Genomic DNA, 17,117 nt, shown 5'->3' with positions numbered 1-17,117 from the left:
GCAATTCCCCTGGCTGGGACATCAAAACAAGGGGCCACAATATTAGGTACAGGCAGGCCACTCCGCATTGAGATGACAATAAATGTCTGCACTCAGAGACTGGTGAACTTGGGGAATTATCTCCCAGATCAGGCTATGGAAACCAAGGCACTGAATATAAATTAGGATTTCTGGAAACTAAAGTGATACGGAGAGAGCAGGATATGGTATGAAGATAGAGGATTAGATTTCACCACAGGTTGTTCTCAAATAACTTAGTAGCTGTGTACCTGTGCATCACTGTGTTGCAGAAAATTATGCAATATTAATGATGTGCTGTATGGGGAAAAGATAATTATGGGCGAACCGCAAAACATCAGTAAAACTCAAAAATTAAAGTTAGTCTAACACACGCACGAGCTCAGTCTAATAAACCTTTAAATCATATATTGTAATGATATAGTACTGTAAATGTAACACTTTCACAATACAGTCACTGGCTACATCCCTGTACCTTTCACCAAGCTCTTCACCCGAAAGCGTGCATTGCTGACTGACCATCTGATGCCAACACAGAATTCCAGTTCTCCTCAAGATTCTCCCCCTGGTTTGAAATATATTTCCTTCTAATTGGAGAGAATACTTCCCCGTTTCAGACTCAGGTTCAAGGTTTGCCTCTGCTATTTCCTCAGCCACCTCTCTCAGAACTCTAGGATGTATCCCATCGGGGCCAGGAGATTTATCAATTTTCAGACATTTAGCTTTTTTAGCACTATCTCTTTTGTAATGGCAACCATACTCAACTCAGCCCCCTGATTCCCTTTAATTGTTGGGATATTACTCATGTCTTCCACTGTGAAAACAGACGCAAAGTACTTGTTAAGTTCTCCTGCTATTTCCTTATCTCCCATCACTAGGCTTCCAGCATCAGTTTGAAGTGGTCCAATGTCTACTTTTGTCTTTGTTTCTTATGCATTGAAAGAAACTTTTACCATCATTTCTAATATACTGGCTAGCCTACCTTCATATTTGATCCTCTCCTTTCTTATTACTCTCTTTGCTATCCTCTGTTTGTTTTTGTAGCCTTCCCAATCTTCTGATTTCCCACTACTCTTGGCAACTTTCTAGGAACTCTCTTTTTCTTTAATACATTTCCTGACTTCCTTTGTCAGCCATGGCTATCTAATCCCTCCCTGGATAATCTTTCTTTTCTTGGGGATGAACCTCTGTACAGTGTCCTCAATTATAGCCACAAACTCCTGCCATTTTTGCTCTACTGTCTTCCCCGCGAGCCTCTGCTTGCAGTCTATCTTTGTCAGTTCCTCCCTCATAATTACCTTTATTCAACTGTAACACCATTACATCCGATTTTGCCTTCTCTCTTTCAAACTCCAGACTGAACTCTACCATATTATGATCGCTGCTTCCTAAGTGTTCCCTTACTTTAAGATCTTTTATAGAGTCTGGTTCATTGCAAAGCACTAGGTCCAGAATAGTGCTCCCTTGTGGGCTCCATGACAAACTGTTCCAAAACCTGGTCATCATAGGCAAGTTGGACCAAATGTCCTGTTTGTGCACCATATGACTGTATGAATCTAGAAAGTGAGGAAATTGTATGAAAAGATGTGATGTAATAAATTAGCAAGAAATATGAAAACAAGCATCATGAGCTTTTCCGTCTACATAAAAAAAGCTTGAAGATGCGTGTGTGAGCTGAGTCAGAAGTGAAGTGAGGAAAGTACACTGAGGCCATTAGGATGGTGTGACTGGAGAACTGACCACAGGGAACAGGCAGATAATTCACTCTAGTATTTTAAATCACCCCTCATGGGGAAATTACTGTAAGCCCTTCAGTGGTATAAAAAAGATGGTAATAGGAGGGATGTTCTTGAACTGTCTCTCACAAAAGGAACAAGGTTTTTTTCTAACAGATAAGAATAAGGGTAAGCTGGTCATCAGTAATTCTGAGCTAATTTTAAAAGAAGTGGGCACAGAGTGACTAGCGGCACTGTGTGAAATATTCCATAACTCCTTGGATTGCAGGAGTGTTCCAGTGAAACTGGAAAACCTCCAATGTGGCGCCTGTCTTCAAAAAAGTAATGAGACAGAAGGCAGGAGCTATTTAGCAGAACCATTATTGCTGGGAATCTGCTAGAGCCTGTTATTAAGGAAGGAATTGCACGGCACTTAGAAAAGCTTAATGCAGAGTTGGCATGGTTTTGTGAAGGAGAAACTATTTTTGTTCTATAGAATCATACAATTACTTTTTTTGGAGATCCCTGACAATGTCAAGATTAGAGGAATGCTTGAAAAGCACAGCATGCCAGGCAGCATCCAAGGAGCCGGAAAATCAATGTTTCGGGCAGGAGCCCTTCATCAGGAATCCCTGAGAAAGTGATTTGATAAAGGGAACTGATCGACTTGAGGCGTTCCAGAGATTTTTCACAAGGTATCACCAAATAAACGTTCTGACACAAGACAGAGGCTCGTAGTATGATGAATAATATATTAGCATGGGATGATGGTTACTTAACACATAGAAATTGGAGATTCAGGATTAGTAGATCTTTATGATAAAGACGAATCTACTGGATTACCACAAATATCAGTCCGATGGCATTAGTTATTTACAATCTATACTGATAGCCTGATGGCGGGGGCTGAATGCAATACACATCCGAGTTTGTGGATGACACTGACAACCAAAAGGAATGTTGTTATTGGATGAAGAGGACTGTCAAAAAGAGGAGCAGTACAAAGGGATTGGAGCGTTCCTGTGTATGAAATGTAACGTCGGCATGCGGATGCAGCAAGTAACTAGGTTGGTTCATGAGGCGGCTTCCTGGGATGGAAGGGTTGAATTATTGAATACATCTAAAATGTTGATGTGATTATTCTTTATGGTTGAAATGAATAAGGATGATATTACTGAAATGTACAAGATACAGATGGGGCTTGACAAGGTAGATACTGAGAAGGTGTTTCCCCTGAGTCTCGAACTCGAGGCGGTAGATACCGAATAAGGAACATCGATTTCAATCTGAGGTGAAAAATGATGTATTCTCTCAGAAGGTAGTGAATGTCTGGAATTCTCCAACCCAGAGAGTTGTGGAGGAATACAAGCAAGAGTTGGGTAGGAGAGTGGAGTTGAGCCCGGAAGTAGATCAGCCATGTTCTTATTGAATGAGATTTCAGGTTTGAGGGACCGAATAGCTGACTCATATTCCTTCTTCTTACGTTTTTATGATAGGCCTTTGGAAAGTAATGGTTATTTTCCTGGAAGTCGTGCTGTACAATGTTGCATTCCGGAGAGGGGAAAATTTGCCTGAGTTAACCCTGGATGGGATATAGGTGCTGCATTCAGAGCAATTCCTCACTCCGGTTCTGTCTGAGGTTGGAGTGTGTCACTGTTCCCTTTTCTAGTCCCACTCCTCCACTGCTCACAACAAATTTTAAATGTAACCGGGTTGGTGATATGACCGATGATAAAGGTCTCAGACTAGGTCAGGTTTAGTGACAGGAACAAGTCAGGCAGCTTTCTTTCATCAGCCGCAGGTAACTAATAGGGCTGACAGAGCAGCATGTTAGATTTGTGGTTAGCACTGCTGCCTCATATCAGCAAGGAGCTGTGCTCAATTCCAACCTTGTCCGACACTCTATGTGGAGTTTGAACATTCTTCCCGTGTTTGTGTGGGTTTGTTCCCAGTTCCCCAGTTTCCTCCCACAGTTCAAAGATGTGCAGCTTAGCTTGATTGGCCATGCAAAATGGCCAGAGTGACCAGGGATGTGTAGGTTAAGTGGGTTAGTCATGGGAAATGCATGGTTACATGGATAAGTTAGGGGGACAGGTCTGGTGGGTTGGTGTGGACTCGATGGGTCGAATGTCCTGCTTCCACACTGTAGGGGTTCAATGACAACGGCATTAAGTCTGGGCTATACAAACTCCCAGTCAGTATATACCTGCTCCACTCGCCTCAAGGCTTCGTATTTTTTTAAATAAGATCAGCTCTCATTCCAAGGGTAACCTGTTAAAGTCCCCATAATACCAGCCCTTCATGCATGGAATAAATTAAGTGAAAACACTTCTGAACTACTTCCAGTGTTACTATATACTTTTGCAGTTAAGAATGCAAAAATAAAACTAATCTCACACACCAGTGAGTCGGTTTATTTTTGTTTTCTCAGGGTGTAGTGAGTCTTTGGAACACTCTTCCCTGCAGACCATTCGAGGCAGAGATATTGAATATTTTGTAGGCAACGTTCACGAATCACAAAGGAGTCAAGGATTATAAAGGAGTGGGCAGCAATGTGCAGTGTTAGGGAAACTATCGACAGTGGTACTGAATGACACGGATCCAGAATATCTGGGAATTAAACGAAATGATAACATCGACAAAGATTTAAGTGGGAAACAAGATGGCAGCGATCTGAAAGGTCTGCTTTGCTGATCTCTGCATCACAGTAATGCTCTACCCCATCCCACCACAGTCATTTACTTGTAATTCAACACTATACAGCTATATAATCCTTACTAATCCCGTTTTGTCAAGTGGAAATGACAAATCACGGGAAAGGATCGAGTAGGTCCCAACACGCAACGCACCCGTCAGAAGTTTTCAGCATGCCTGAGGCCGCACTTGTAACCTCGTCTGCTCGTTCAGTGGACCCAGTTACTCACCAGGCCTTGGTCACCGAGTTCACCAAGTTACCTGAAATTATTGAAGACATGATTAAAGAAAAAATCAGCAGGAGAATAGAACCACTCTTAGCAGTGCTCCAAAAACATGAGCAGCAACTTGAAAGCCTTGGAAACAGAATGGATGAGGTCGAGCGCCAAACTCCAGAGGCAGAGACTGTGATTGATTCCTGTAAGGAGCTGTCCTCATCCTTGAAAAACGGGTCCGTACCTTAACTGAACAAGGTGGCTAGTGAATTTTTTTGCGAGAACTGGTTGCAGGGATTCTTTCACTTCGAAGCTGAAGAGGGACGGGTGAAGAGTGAGGCAGTTCATTGGGTTACGGTGAGCAGGTCAGGCTCATACCAACGCCCTCACCCTGCCCTTGTGCGATGACATAGTAGCAGGGACAAACAAAGACTGATGGAAGCTTCAAGAACACAGGGAAAAGACCCGACGAGGGCTGAAGGATTATGTTCTTCCAGGTCTTTTCAGCGGCAGTGATTCAGAAAAGAAAATCGTTTGATGATATCAAGAGAAGATTAAGGGAACTTGAGATTCAGTATTCCTTAATGAACCCAGCGGTGCTCTGCATGCTTTCAATAGATCCACGCACTGGTGGATCTTTCAATAGATCCACTGACTCTCCAGAGGATGCGAAAACTTTGTGGACACTTTAAAGTAGGCTGCATGCTTTAATGGAAAGCGATAACCATGTTTCTCTTTTTTAAAAGAAAGTTTGTTGACCGTTTCTGGTATTAAGCAGTGTTAAATTATAGTCGGGGATGGGTAGACTACACACTTTTAACTTCTTCATTCGTATTATTACTCGTTTTTCTCTTGCTTAGTATGTGTGTCGGGTTCGGCTCAAGCTGGCGGGAGTTATGCAGGTGATCGTGATGACTGAATGCCTACCTAAGGGCAGTTCAATCCCGATGTTTGTGATTAATTGTCCTGGATGCAGAATTGATAATGGGGCAGAAGATAAAGATTTGTAAGGTGCAAATGCACCCAGTGAGCGTGGTATAAATGCCCTCCTGAATGCCATTGTCACCTTGCATCCTTTTTTTTGTTTTTGTATGTATTTATTTTTGGAACATTTTGAGAGCTTGTTAGTTGTAGTAGCTTTAGTTTGTATGTTTCTTTTAGGCTCTATGATTCTTTTTTCATTGGTGCTCAGCAATTTGCAATTCACGTTCTTCCTCTCTGGAGTTCAAATGCTGTTTCAGTGTGTAATGGCTAATGTCGTGCTTAAATGGTGTACCTGGAACATTAAGGGGTGCCATTCGCCAGTTAAGAGGGAAAAGGTACTTTCTCGTCTTAAAAAGGCGAGGGTGGATATTGTCGTATTGCACGAGATGCACTTTGATGATAAGGAACATTTGACATTGCAGCAAGGTGGGTTTGATCGTGTTTATTTCTCGTCTTTTAATACTAGGAATAGGGGAGAAGCCATACTGGTGAGGAAGAGGAAGAATCTTTCATTTAAATTACTAGATTGTATTAGACACTCACGGAAGGATCATAATCCTCAAAGATATATGGGTAAGAAAGTGGTATTTTGAATGTTTATTGCCTCCGGTTCACTGCATTAAATTCCTGATAGATGTATTTTCCATATTAAGTAATCTTTCTTCGAAGCACATTATCGTAGGAGGAGATTTCAGTTGTCTTTTGCACCCACGGTGGACAGAATGCCCAAAGGCTCCCAGCACCATCTTTCCAATCTCAGCAATTCGTGAATTTTTGTGCGGAACTGGGGCTGGTGGATGTTTGGAGGCAGATCCACCTCATAAATAGGGATTTTACTATCTTCTTTACTAGTGTTGATCTCTTCCTCATCTTGCAGCAATCTTCGATTCAGTGGTGTTCTGTACAATTGGGAATATTACCATTTCTGACCATGCAGCAGTATACTTATTGGTTAAGATTAAGGGAAATATAGCAGGTTCGAGACACTGGTGAATGGATCCATTTATTCTTAAGGATAGTAAGTTCATTGAGTATTTCTGTAATGAATTCAGATCTTTGTTAGCCATTAATTCAGATTCAACCAGCAACCTATCCATTCTATGCAAAATTGCTAAGGCTCATGCCAAAGGAATAATTATTCCTTAGGATGCGGCAGAAGCTGGAACAGGAACGCTTGCTCCAGGCACGGTTGAAGGCAGCCAAGAGGGCAAACTGGTAGACTCTCGGTGGCTAGACTGCAGAGGATCACAACGCTTCGGTCTACAATGAATTCTATGCTCACACAGACAGCCGAGAAGGAACTTACTTTTGCAAAACAAATGCTGTTTGAGCATGGTGATAAACTGGGCATGTATTTAGCCTATCTTGCGAGGAAAAAGAGAGCCCCAAAGCCATTGCCTCAATTAGGGAAGGTACTGGAACCCTTAGTTGCAATCCCATAAAGGTTAAAGCAGCATTTCGGAGATTTTACTCCGAATTATATCAGACTGAGTATTATGAGAATAGGTGGATTAAGTTGAAGTCTTTCTTCAAGAACTTCGAGGTTCCAGGGATATGCACCATTGTCAGTGCAGCAGGGTGTAAAGAAGCTTCCGGGCGGAAAGGCGTTCGGTCCTGACGGCTTTCCAAGTGAATTTTATGAGGAATTTGTAAACCTATTGTCAGGGCCAATGCTTACCATGTTAGTCGCTCCCTCAGTGACGACTGACTCCCACCATCCTTAAGAGAGGTTCATGTCTCTCTTATTCTTAAGAAAATGAAGACACTGGAAGATTGTGCTTCTTATATGCTCATCTCACTTTTAAATGTTGATTTCAAAATCTTATCTGAGACCCTTACATTACGGCTGGAAAATGTGTATCCTTCCATTGTCAAACTGGACCACGCCAGCTTATAAATGGCTACAGATACTCCAACAATATTAGGAGATTACTCAGTATGGTCCAAACGTGTCCAGAACAAATTATATAAGTATTAGTGATCCCTATAGATGCAGAGAATGCATTTGGTTTGGTTGAGTCGCTGTATCTCTTCTATACGTTAGAATGGTTTGGTCGAGGCAAAGTTTTTATCAAGTGGGTTACGGTCCTTGAAAGCAATCCTCTGGCCACGTTTATCACCAATGTTGTGCGATCCTATAACATTAATATTCCGAGAGGCAGTCCAAGATAGACCCCTTTCGCCATTATTGCTTACGTTAGTGACTGAGCCACTGGTGAAGGCCATCTGCAGGGACCCCAACATATCTGTCCCAGAATTGGGAGAGAAGCCACGTAAGATTACATTGTCTGCAGATGATGGTCTTATATTTTTGTTAAATCCCGCAGCTTTGGTACCTCACCTCATGCAATGCATCAGTTCGTTTGGTGCCTTTTCCGGCTATACTATTGATTTTACAAAGTCGGAGGCCATTTTGGGGAAATACCTGATGTCGATGGAGAATCCTGGTTTTTTTTTTCAATGGTCCCGGGGTGGGTGGGGGGGGGGGGGGGAGTGGGATGGGGATATTCCCTATTTAGGCATATTCATTAATCCTATCTTTGAACTTATATTTAACGTGTAATTTGACCATTTGTTTAGCAAAATTAAACAAGACCTTCGAAGATGGGAGGCACTTCCAGTACCCTGGCTAGATCGGATAGCTCTTATTAACATGAATTCCCTCCCTTGTTTGCTATACCCCTTGTAAAAGCTTTCTTTGATGTTTCCCAGACAGACATTGAGGAGACTTAACTCTTTGATTTGTCACCATAAGCGACCCCTTATTAAGTTAACCAAATTATCACCCGAGAGTTTGTGGAGAGTAGATCTCCCAGATATTAAAAACTATCATTTAAGCTCCCTTATTAGTCTACTATTCATAGACAAACTGAGGACAGTTACGGAGTATTGCCATTTCCCAGTTAGTATCAATAATCTTAAAGCATTGAGGGCAATGTGTCCGATCGAGGGCAATATAGCCAAACCTTATTTCTTACCCAAAAACTTGGTGTACCGTGTTTCCGACTGGGGATACTGGATTCCATGTTTAAACTGTGGGCAACTCGTGGGTGTATCTTGCTTTGATGGTTTATCTGAGGAGAAACAAGGATGTCCTTTAATTAAATAAGTCGTAACTACAGACTAACGAGTCGAGATCTCTTCTGTTTTCTTTTTATCAGATCAGAGATGTTATTGAAACAAAAACCACGCTTTTATCAGACCCGTACAAATCCGATACAGAGAAGAGGGTGCTTAGTGCTAAGGACACACTCTCTGTGAGTACCCATTATCATTTGTTGGAGATTGAACCCTCAGACGAGACTTCGTGCCTTTCTGAGGTCTGCAAAGAGAGTTGGGCGTTCAGATCTCTTCGGACACAGGGGAGGACATCTGTGAAAATGTAAGAAGGATTTTGATCTGTGAGAAGAATCTTGCCATGTAGTTGAAGATTCTTCATGGAGTCTATCTGGCCCCAGATCCTCTCTCAAAATTCAAAATAGGAGTATGTCTAAAATACAGAATGACTATGGGCACACTTACTCATTGCTTGTTGACCTTCCACCAGCGCTATATGAGCGGTGTGTTCGGTGTTATGGAGAGGATCTTGGGGACCTAATTGGAGATGGATCGGGTTTCCCTTTTCCTGGGCCTGCCCAGTGTACCTTACTCAGTTGTGCATAGGAAAAAATACTTCAATACCCTCACTCTCTGTGTTTAGAAAAAACAAATCTGTTGTGTTGTGTGCCTGAAAACCCACTGGGTCTATTGGGTTTTCGCGAGATCGTCATGGAGCATATCCCTTTGCACTTTTTTAAAGGTATTGTGCAACAGAAAATAGAGGATTTTTATAAGACATGGCAGCCCTTTTTGAATTACCAAGATACAGCCTGATCTGCCACTCTAATAAGGACTTTTATATAGCTATGATGAACTTGCCTAATGATTCTGATGTCGAGAGAAGAAGAATTACGGACAAATGAACGTGTATTAGTTGATGCTCTTTAAGGTTGAGAGCTATAGTTTTGTTACACTGAGTTCTATTATTCATTTTTTATTATCTTTTTTTTCTTCTGTCCCTTTATTTACTTTTTTGTATTGTATGTACATGCACATGGGTGTAATTCTGTTCAATCTGCATTGTCTTTTGAGTTATTGGTTCATTGTAGCATTAAAAAGATTTTCTCTCAATAAAAATATTTTTTGAAAAAATTAACGTGTTAACATGGATATAATAGAGTCCCAAAGGACCACTTTCTCATTAGTGAGACCACAAATTGTGGTTTATCCTAAGCATAATCGCACCACGGGTGACAGGATGAGGTTAAGAGGACGTCCCCTTCATGGTAACCTCTCTCTGTGTGGGGAATTGAACCTGCGCTGTTGGCCTTCCTCTGCATCACAAGCCAGCCATCCAGCCAACAGAGTGGGCGACTGCATAACTACTATAGACAGAAATAGCCAAAGTTAAAGTAAAATATAAAATTTGATAAGAAGGAAAAAGGTACAATTCAGATGATGGTCAAGATAACGGCTGAGGTAAAAACACAATCTCCGCTGGAAATTGTATTTTGTAACGAGACAGGTGATTAGATGCTATCTTTAGTTGAATATAATAAGGTGACACAAGCGAAATAACCAGAATTACTAATTGTGATTAGATATAGATAAGCATAAAATAAGAGTATATTTTTGTTATTCTTTATGAAACATGCTAACCATCGCATGAAAGTAAAAAGCCGATGGAACATATTTTTGGAGGGTCCATCGCCATTGCAAATGCCTCCCGAACACATGCTTGAAGAAACCTGCTGTAAAAAGTGCCTGAGTGTCGCCTGGTCAGTGACAGGAACCCAGGGGGCTGAATGATTGAAAGTTCCTGCAACGTGAAGCTCAGGAGACAGTCAGATCTCTCCCGATCTTATGAAATAGTACAGCACATTTGAAGGGCTAAATTGACTCATTATGGATTTTAATTGCATGTGATTAGAAAAAAAACCACTCTGTTGCTTCCCCTAATGTTTTTCACACTGGGGCACTGCCATTTTCATGAAACTGGGAATTATTTGTCATATTATCTTGAACATTCCAAAATCAGCATTCTCCAGAGCATTCTAGAATCTGTGGCGGTATTACAAAGGCAAGCGACAGAGAAAGAGAGAGCGAGCGAGAGAGGAGGGTGAGGTGCTGCATGCTGGAGTCTGAGTGATGGAGCATGAGCCATGTTCAGGTGTCGGTGCAATAACAGATATACAGTGAGTGTGAGGGAGCAGAGAGAATATGGTGACCCTTATCTTGACAGAGTGGGGAAGGTTATTGATGCTTGTCCTGTTTTACTAGACATTCTTTAGACTGCAGATACTGCACTGAGCTGGGTGTTGAGCTCAGACCATACTCGGTGGTGTGGCCCACTCTGATAAGAGACGTTCTAACCATATCCACCAGGACCTCCGTGACCCTGTTGACAAACCGTGGTGTAATTGGCCCTTATCTGCAATGCTCTGTGTAAACTGTACCAGGCAGCTCCAAACTGAGGGAAGGCCAATCTTGTGCCCATTGTCGTTTTAAAGATGGCACCCAGTGCCAGGAATCATGGAATATCCAGGGGCATATGGGCGATGGTGGGTACATCAAGACGGGTGGGAGAATCGGGCTGGCATTGAATGAGAGGGATACCATGTGGTAGGGTGGGTGGTTAATGAGGTGAGTTCTATATGATAGCACGAGTTAACTAGCTCGAGCTCGTGCAGACAATCCCTCAGTCACACTCAATGAAAATGGCACTGAGATAAATTATTGGTAGATTCAGCCCAATGAGTTGAAGACTCTGCTGACCCCATTCAGAGTTACAGAGCTGAAGAACAAATCCTCATCCAAAACTCTCCATCATCTGGACTCGCACCTCAATCCTGTGCACCATAATTCCTGACAAGACTGGCTTATTTTGCCGGATGCTATCAAAATGCCTCTATTTCAGTATTCTGAAACTTGTGAACATATCCTTCCAGGATATTGTTTCTCAATTTCACCCTCTCTGTCTAAACCCAAAGCCACTTTCATTTACAGTCATGCACAGAGCCAGGCCCTTCAGCCAAAACTGGTCAATACCAACCAAGATGTCCGTCCACATTCACCCCATGTTCCTGCACTTGGCCCATATTCTTCTCTGCCTTTCCTATTCATACATTTTTCGAACAGAATGTAGTGAGATTTTGTGACATCAAGAAAGGCCTCAGGAAAGATCTCGTTGAATCTACCATTCATCTCACCCAGGCAATCAGATCACACAGAAACTGTTTGACTGGACCTTATAAGCAAAAAGTTGAAGCAAACGCTGGTGGGAGATGTGTATGGAAGTAAATACTGCAGGGAAAAAAATTGCATATGTTATAAAAAGGGAATTAGATAGACAAGCGTTTGCAGGCAAAACTCAACGGGTCTAGTTGCATCTGAAGGAAGGAAGTCGAAAGCGTGGCACCGAAGAGCACCGCAGGGCAGGGCCCATCCGAGGTGCAAAAACGTCTATGTTTCGGTCATAAGCCCTTCATTCGGAATTCATTTCTGAATTCACTTTTTCCTAATCCTCTGTCGGAAGAGAGTGAGTCAATATTGTTATTCTGTGGACCTTTCCTCAGAACAGTTTTTGTTTCCGAACTCCAGTATATGCAGCTCTTTGTTTTATTTTAGATCAGCAATTATCTCGCATGCTGCAGTATTAATGGACAACTTGATCTGGGAAGAAGGGGAATGGGTGATGGCAGAAGAACAGGCAATGGGTCAGTCACAGTTTAAGGCCCTGTCCACCAGAATGTGAATCCTGGAGTGAAGGTAAAGGAGGGCTTGTCAGAATCCCTGCACTGGAATTCGACATCATTTGAAAAACTGTGACGGATGCAGAGAAAGTGGGAGGATGCAGTCTCTCTCACAGCTGGTCATTGAGTCGCACAGTGGCTAGCGCTACTGCCTTGCAGCACCAATGACTTGGGTTCGCTTCCACCCTTTATTGACTCTCTGTGCGGTGTTTGCACCTTCTCCCTGGGTTTGTGTGAGTTTCCTCTGGGAGCTTGCTTTTCCTCTCACAGTCCAAAAATGTCCAGGTTAGGTTTGTGACCTCACTAAATTGATCCACAGTATCCAGGGATGTGCAGGTTCGTTGGATTGTCCATGGGAAATGTAGAGTTACCGGGGTAACGTATGGGTTTGTTGGTCAGGATGTTATCTGGAGTGTCAGTGTTGACTCGATGGGCCAAATGGCCTGGTTACACACTACAGGTCTTATATAATTTCTATGCAGCTGCCTGTGTTTGAAAACACTTCCCAGGAACCTACCTATAAGTGCTGACAATATTTGCCTCAACAAAATGTTACACCTTCCGTTTGTCGAACATGAACTCCATCAGCCACTCCTCGTCCCTTTAGCCCATCTGATTAGGGTTCAGTTTTAATTTGAGTTAACCATCTTCACTGTCCACTACCTTACCAATTTTGGTGTTATCTGCAAACCCACTTACCATTCCTATTGTATTCACATCCAAATCTTTTATACAAGATGACAAAATCCATTAGATCCTTGTGGTACACTGCTGTTCACAGGCATCCCGTCCAAAAAAATCTGTCCACAAACATTTTCTTCATCTATTACCTTCGAGCCAATTACCTCCAAATCTCCCTGTGTTCCATGTGATCTCACCATGCTAACCAGTTTACCATGCGGAACCTTTTTGAATGCCTTTCTAAAGTTCATATTGTATTCCACAGCTCTATTTCTGTGCCTTCATCAATCGTATTCGTCACTTCTGCAAAACGCTAAATCAAATTAGTGAGACAGGATTTCCCACACGCAAAGCCATGTTGACTATCACTAATCGGAATTAACATTTCCAAACAGAAGTAAATCGTGTCCCTCAGAATCCCCTCCAACAAGTTACGCACCAATGACATCAGTCCCACTTGTCTACAGTTTCGTGGCTTTTCCTGAACCAACTGTTCTTAAACAATGGCACAACCTAACCTGTGACTGTCCATGATGCCAATATCTCAGAAATAGACCGAACAGTTACTTCCCTAGCTTGCCAAGAGATTCTTGAGTACAACTGATCAGTTCATTGATCATAGAATAGTTCCACACAGTTTGGGCCCTTGAACTGCTGATGTTGTGCCGGCAGTTTATCTTACTCTAAGGTCAGACTAACCTTCATGCCCTTCATTGTACTAAACTCCATGTGCCTAACCAAGAGTCACTTAAAAGGTCAGAGGGAGTTATCCACCTTAATGCATTTTAAAATATCCAGCTCCTCATCTTCTGTAATATGAACAATTTTCAAGATATCACTACTCATTTCCCCAAGTTCCCTACCTTCCATAACCCACTCCGAAGTAAATACTGATGCAAAATATTTATTTAGTATCTCACCGGTCCCCTGCAGTTCCACACATAGGACACTTTGCTGACCTTTAAGGGGTTCTGTTCTCTCCCTAGTTACTCTTTTGATCTGAATGTATTTAGAGAATCTCTTTGGATTGTTCCTTAACCTATTTTCAAAAGATATCTTATGTTCCCATTTTGCCCCCCTGATTTGCCTCTTGAGTTTTAGCCTACATCCCTGGTACTCCACGATGGATACACTCGATCCCTACGGTCTATACCTATTATATGCTTCTGCCTTTTCTTGAACAGTGACTCAATTCCACTCGCCATTCAGCCTTCCCTCCACCTACCAACCTTACCCTGCTCATGGACAGGAGCATGCTGTCGATAGACTCTGTAACTCATTTGCAAAGGCTTCCCATGTTCCTGCCAATAGCTTCTCCAAAGCAGCTTTTCAAAGTGGAAACATAAAACGTTCAATGTTGGCCTGACTCAAATTCGAACTTTAACATTTATATTAGGACTGTTCTTCTCCATAAGTATTTTAGAACTAATAGCTACTGCATAACAAACTTAAGAAACAGAATGGCCTCCTCCTGTCCCTCTGTAACAGGCTCAATATGCTGAATGGCCTCCTGCTGTCCCTCTGTAACAGACTCGTGGGGCTGATTGGCCTCCACCTGTCCCACTGTAACAGGCACATGGGGACAGAATTGCTTCCTCCTGTCCCTGCGTCTCGAAGCTCTGAATGCTCTCCTAAGGTTATGGAAGAATTTGACAACAATGCACATAAAACCATGAGCAACATTACACAAAGTCAAAGGGCAAAAAATATATACATTGGTTTATTGTCTCTGGAAATTACCCCACAAATCATTTTACGCAGCTGGTCTGTTACTTTATCACTCTTTCCCTTTATAAACAGTATGCAATACATACAGTCCTGCAGTGTTCTTGCACTACTCCCACATACACAGAAGAAAGAATAAGAAGATTGAAAGATATATGGTCCATCCCTAAGCAACGCCCGTCTATTCCACCCCGACGGAGTAAACGTTCCCTTTTATTGGGATAGGAAAAGTGATGTCAGGAATGGGTTAACTGGACCTGTTTGCTCAGTGACTGTGATTAATGTCAATCTCCATGGATTGTAATTACCCCAGTGGACGGTTTCCTTTTTTCATGATAAATGGGACCATTCAATGTGTTATCCCGCAGTATGGTGGGAGCATCACCGACAGTGTTAACAGGGATCAGCAGCTCCAGAGAGATAAGGAGGAGAGATCAGAGACTGAGCACAAGACTCTAGAATGTTTCAACAATGAATCAGAATCTGAGAACATTAGACTAGAATGTTACTGCAATGGATCACAATCTAAGAACATTAGACTGGAATGTAACAAGAATGGACAGAAGTTTCTGTTGGGATGCCTGGCTTCTTTCTACATAATATGATCCATGGTCATTATCGTGGCGGATCAAATATGCACTTTACGTTATTCAATATTTTTATTATCGAATCCTGGCTTTTGTTGGTGCACCTGGTAAGTTTCACTCTTCACTCATTAATTCTATAAATCATGTTTGACAGTAGTACTGTTTTTTAAATTGACTTTACTCTCCTTGCCACTGTTATTGTTCCTGCTAAGACGCTAAATCCAGATTTTCACTTGACAAACCACTACTAAACTGTTAATTCACTCTCTCCCACCTTGCTTCTGGCAGTGTTACTCATGGGTTGCTATGTTAACCTGCTCAATTTCAGCTGTGAACCATGATTCGTTGTATCACTGCACTTGCTATCTAAATATTGAAAGCATTGAGTTCACTATATCCTGTTCTGGTTACAAACTACATTTCCTTTCTCTGACTTCATCTCATCTCCGGCCAATATCTGAAACTGAAATAGACAAATGACAACAGTGATGCTCCCTTTGGCCATGAGCAAATTCCTTACACCATACCCTGACCATTCCTAATTGTAACTACTGATAACTCCAGCGTATACTTCACTGGCTCATCCCATCTGCCAATGAACCATGAGCTGTGATATACATCGGTTTCTGATATTCAGAGCTTCAAACCTGCAGGAACAAATCTGAGTCAATACTCCACAGCTCGTTCTGATATCACACAAAACTCCCCATCCATCCACCATTCCAGTGCACACTGACCTATAATGCTATTGGGTATGGTAATGCCTTTACTTTAATATTCTCAAGCACTTCATTAACAGCTGCCCATGAACTATCTCGCTCTGTCCCTTATACCAAGCCTTGACAGTTGTTCATATTTAAACTGATTTCCTCCATGTGTGCTCTCTTTTAGACAATGAATTTCACATCTAACACTGCCCCAGACCCACACACACATAAAACCCTTGCATTGAGCGATGCATGGAGATACAAGGACATTAGTTTGTGGGAGCCCCATTTACTGTCACTCGCAGTATGGGCGCCAAATCGTCCCATCTTAGACAGGTACGTAGTGCAAGTATAGCACAAATATACCGGCAAAGTTTTGCAATAATCCACATGCTGTGCAGATTGTCCAGCTTACTGAGCAATACACTGGCATAGTCTGCACAGCTCCCCATGCTTGCCAGATAGTCCAGTTTACTGAGCAATACACTGGGATAATCTGTCATGCTGGGTTGTCTACGTGTCCCAGTGTACAGTTTCTGCGTTTGTTCTGTGAGGCAAATTCAGAATTTAGTGGAACAAATTTTGTCAGCTGATCTGGCAATGCCTTTATTCCATGTTCTCATTCTTTTGACCTGACCCGCCAAGGTCTCACTGCTCCAGCTAGACCCACTCCCTTGTTTGTTCCTCATATTTCAACAACGTGTTCTATTTCTGTCTTAATTGTCTGCTTCTACCTTTAATGTGAATCTCTCTGTCCATCTGTATGTTTCCCTGGCATTGGATTTTGGTTCTGTATTGAATCGAACACTGGCATTGTGAAGTTCAGAAATAATGTAATGGTGTGTGCCAGGCTATTGTTCACTTCCCGAAGTGACCCATGTGTTACTCCATGGACAGGGGAGTGTGTAGTGGGCTGTTATTCACTTCCTGGTGCTCCCTCATGGTCCTCCATGGACAGGCGTGTGTGTGCTGGGCTGTTGTTCACTTCCTGGCGTGTCCC

Source organism: Chiloscyllium punctatum, chromosome 24 (genome assembly GCF_047496795.1).
Source record: "Chiloscyllium punctatum isolate Juve2018m chromosome 24, sChiPun1.3, whole genome shotgun sequence".
NCBI lineage: Eukaryota > Metazoa > Chordata > Chondrichthyes > Orectolobiformes > Hemiscylliidae > Chiloscyllium > Chiloscyllium punctatum.
Note: the sequence above shows the minus strand (reverse complement) of the source record.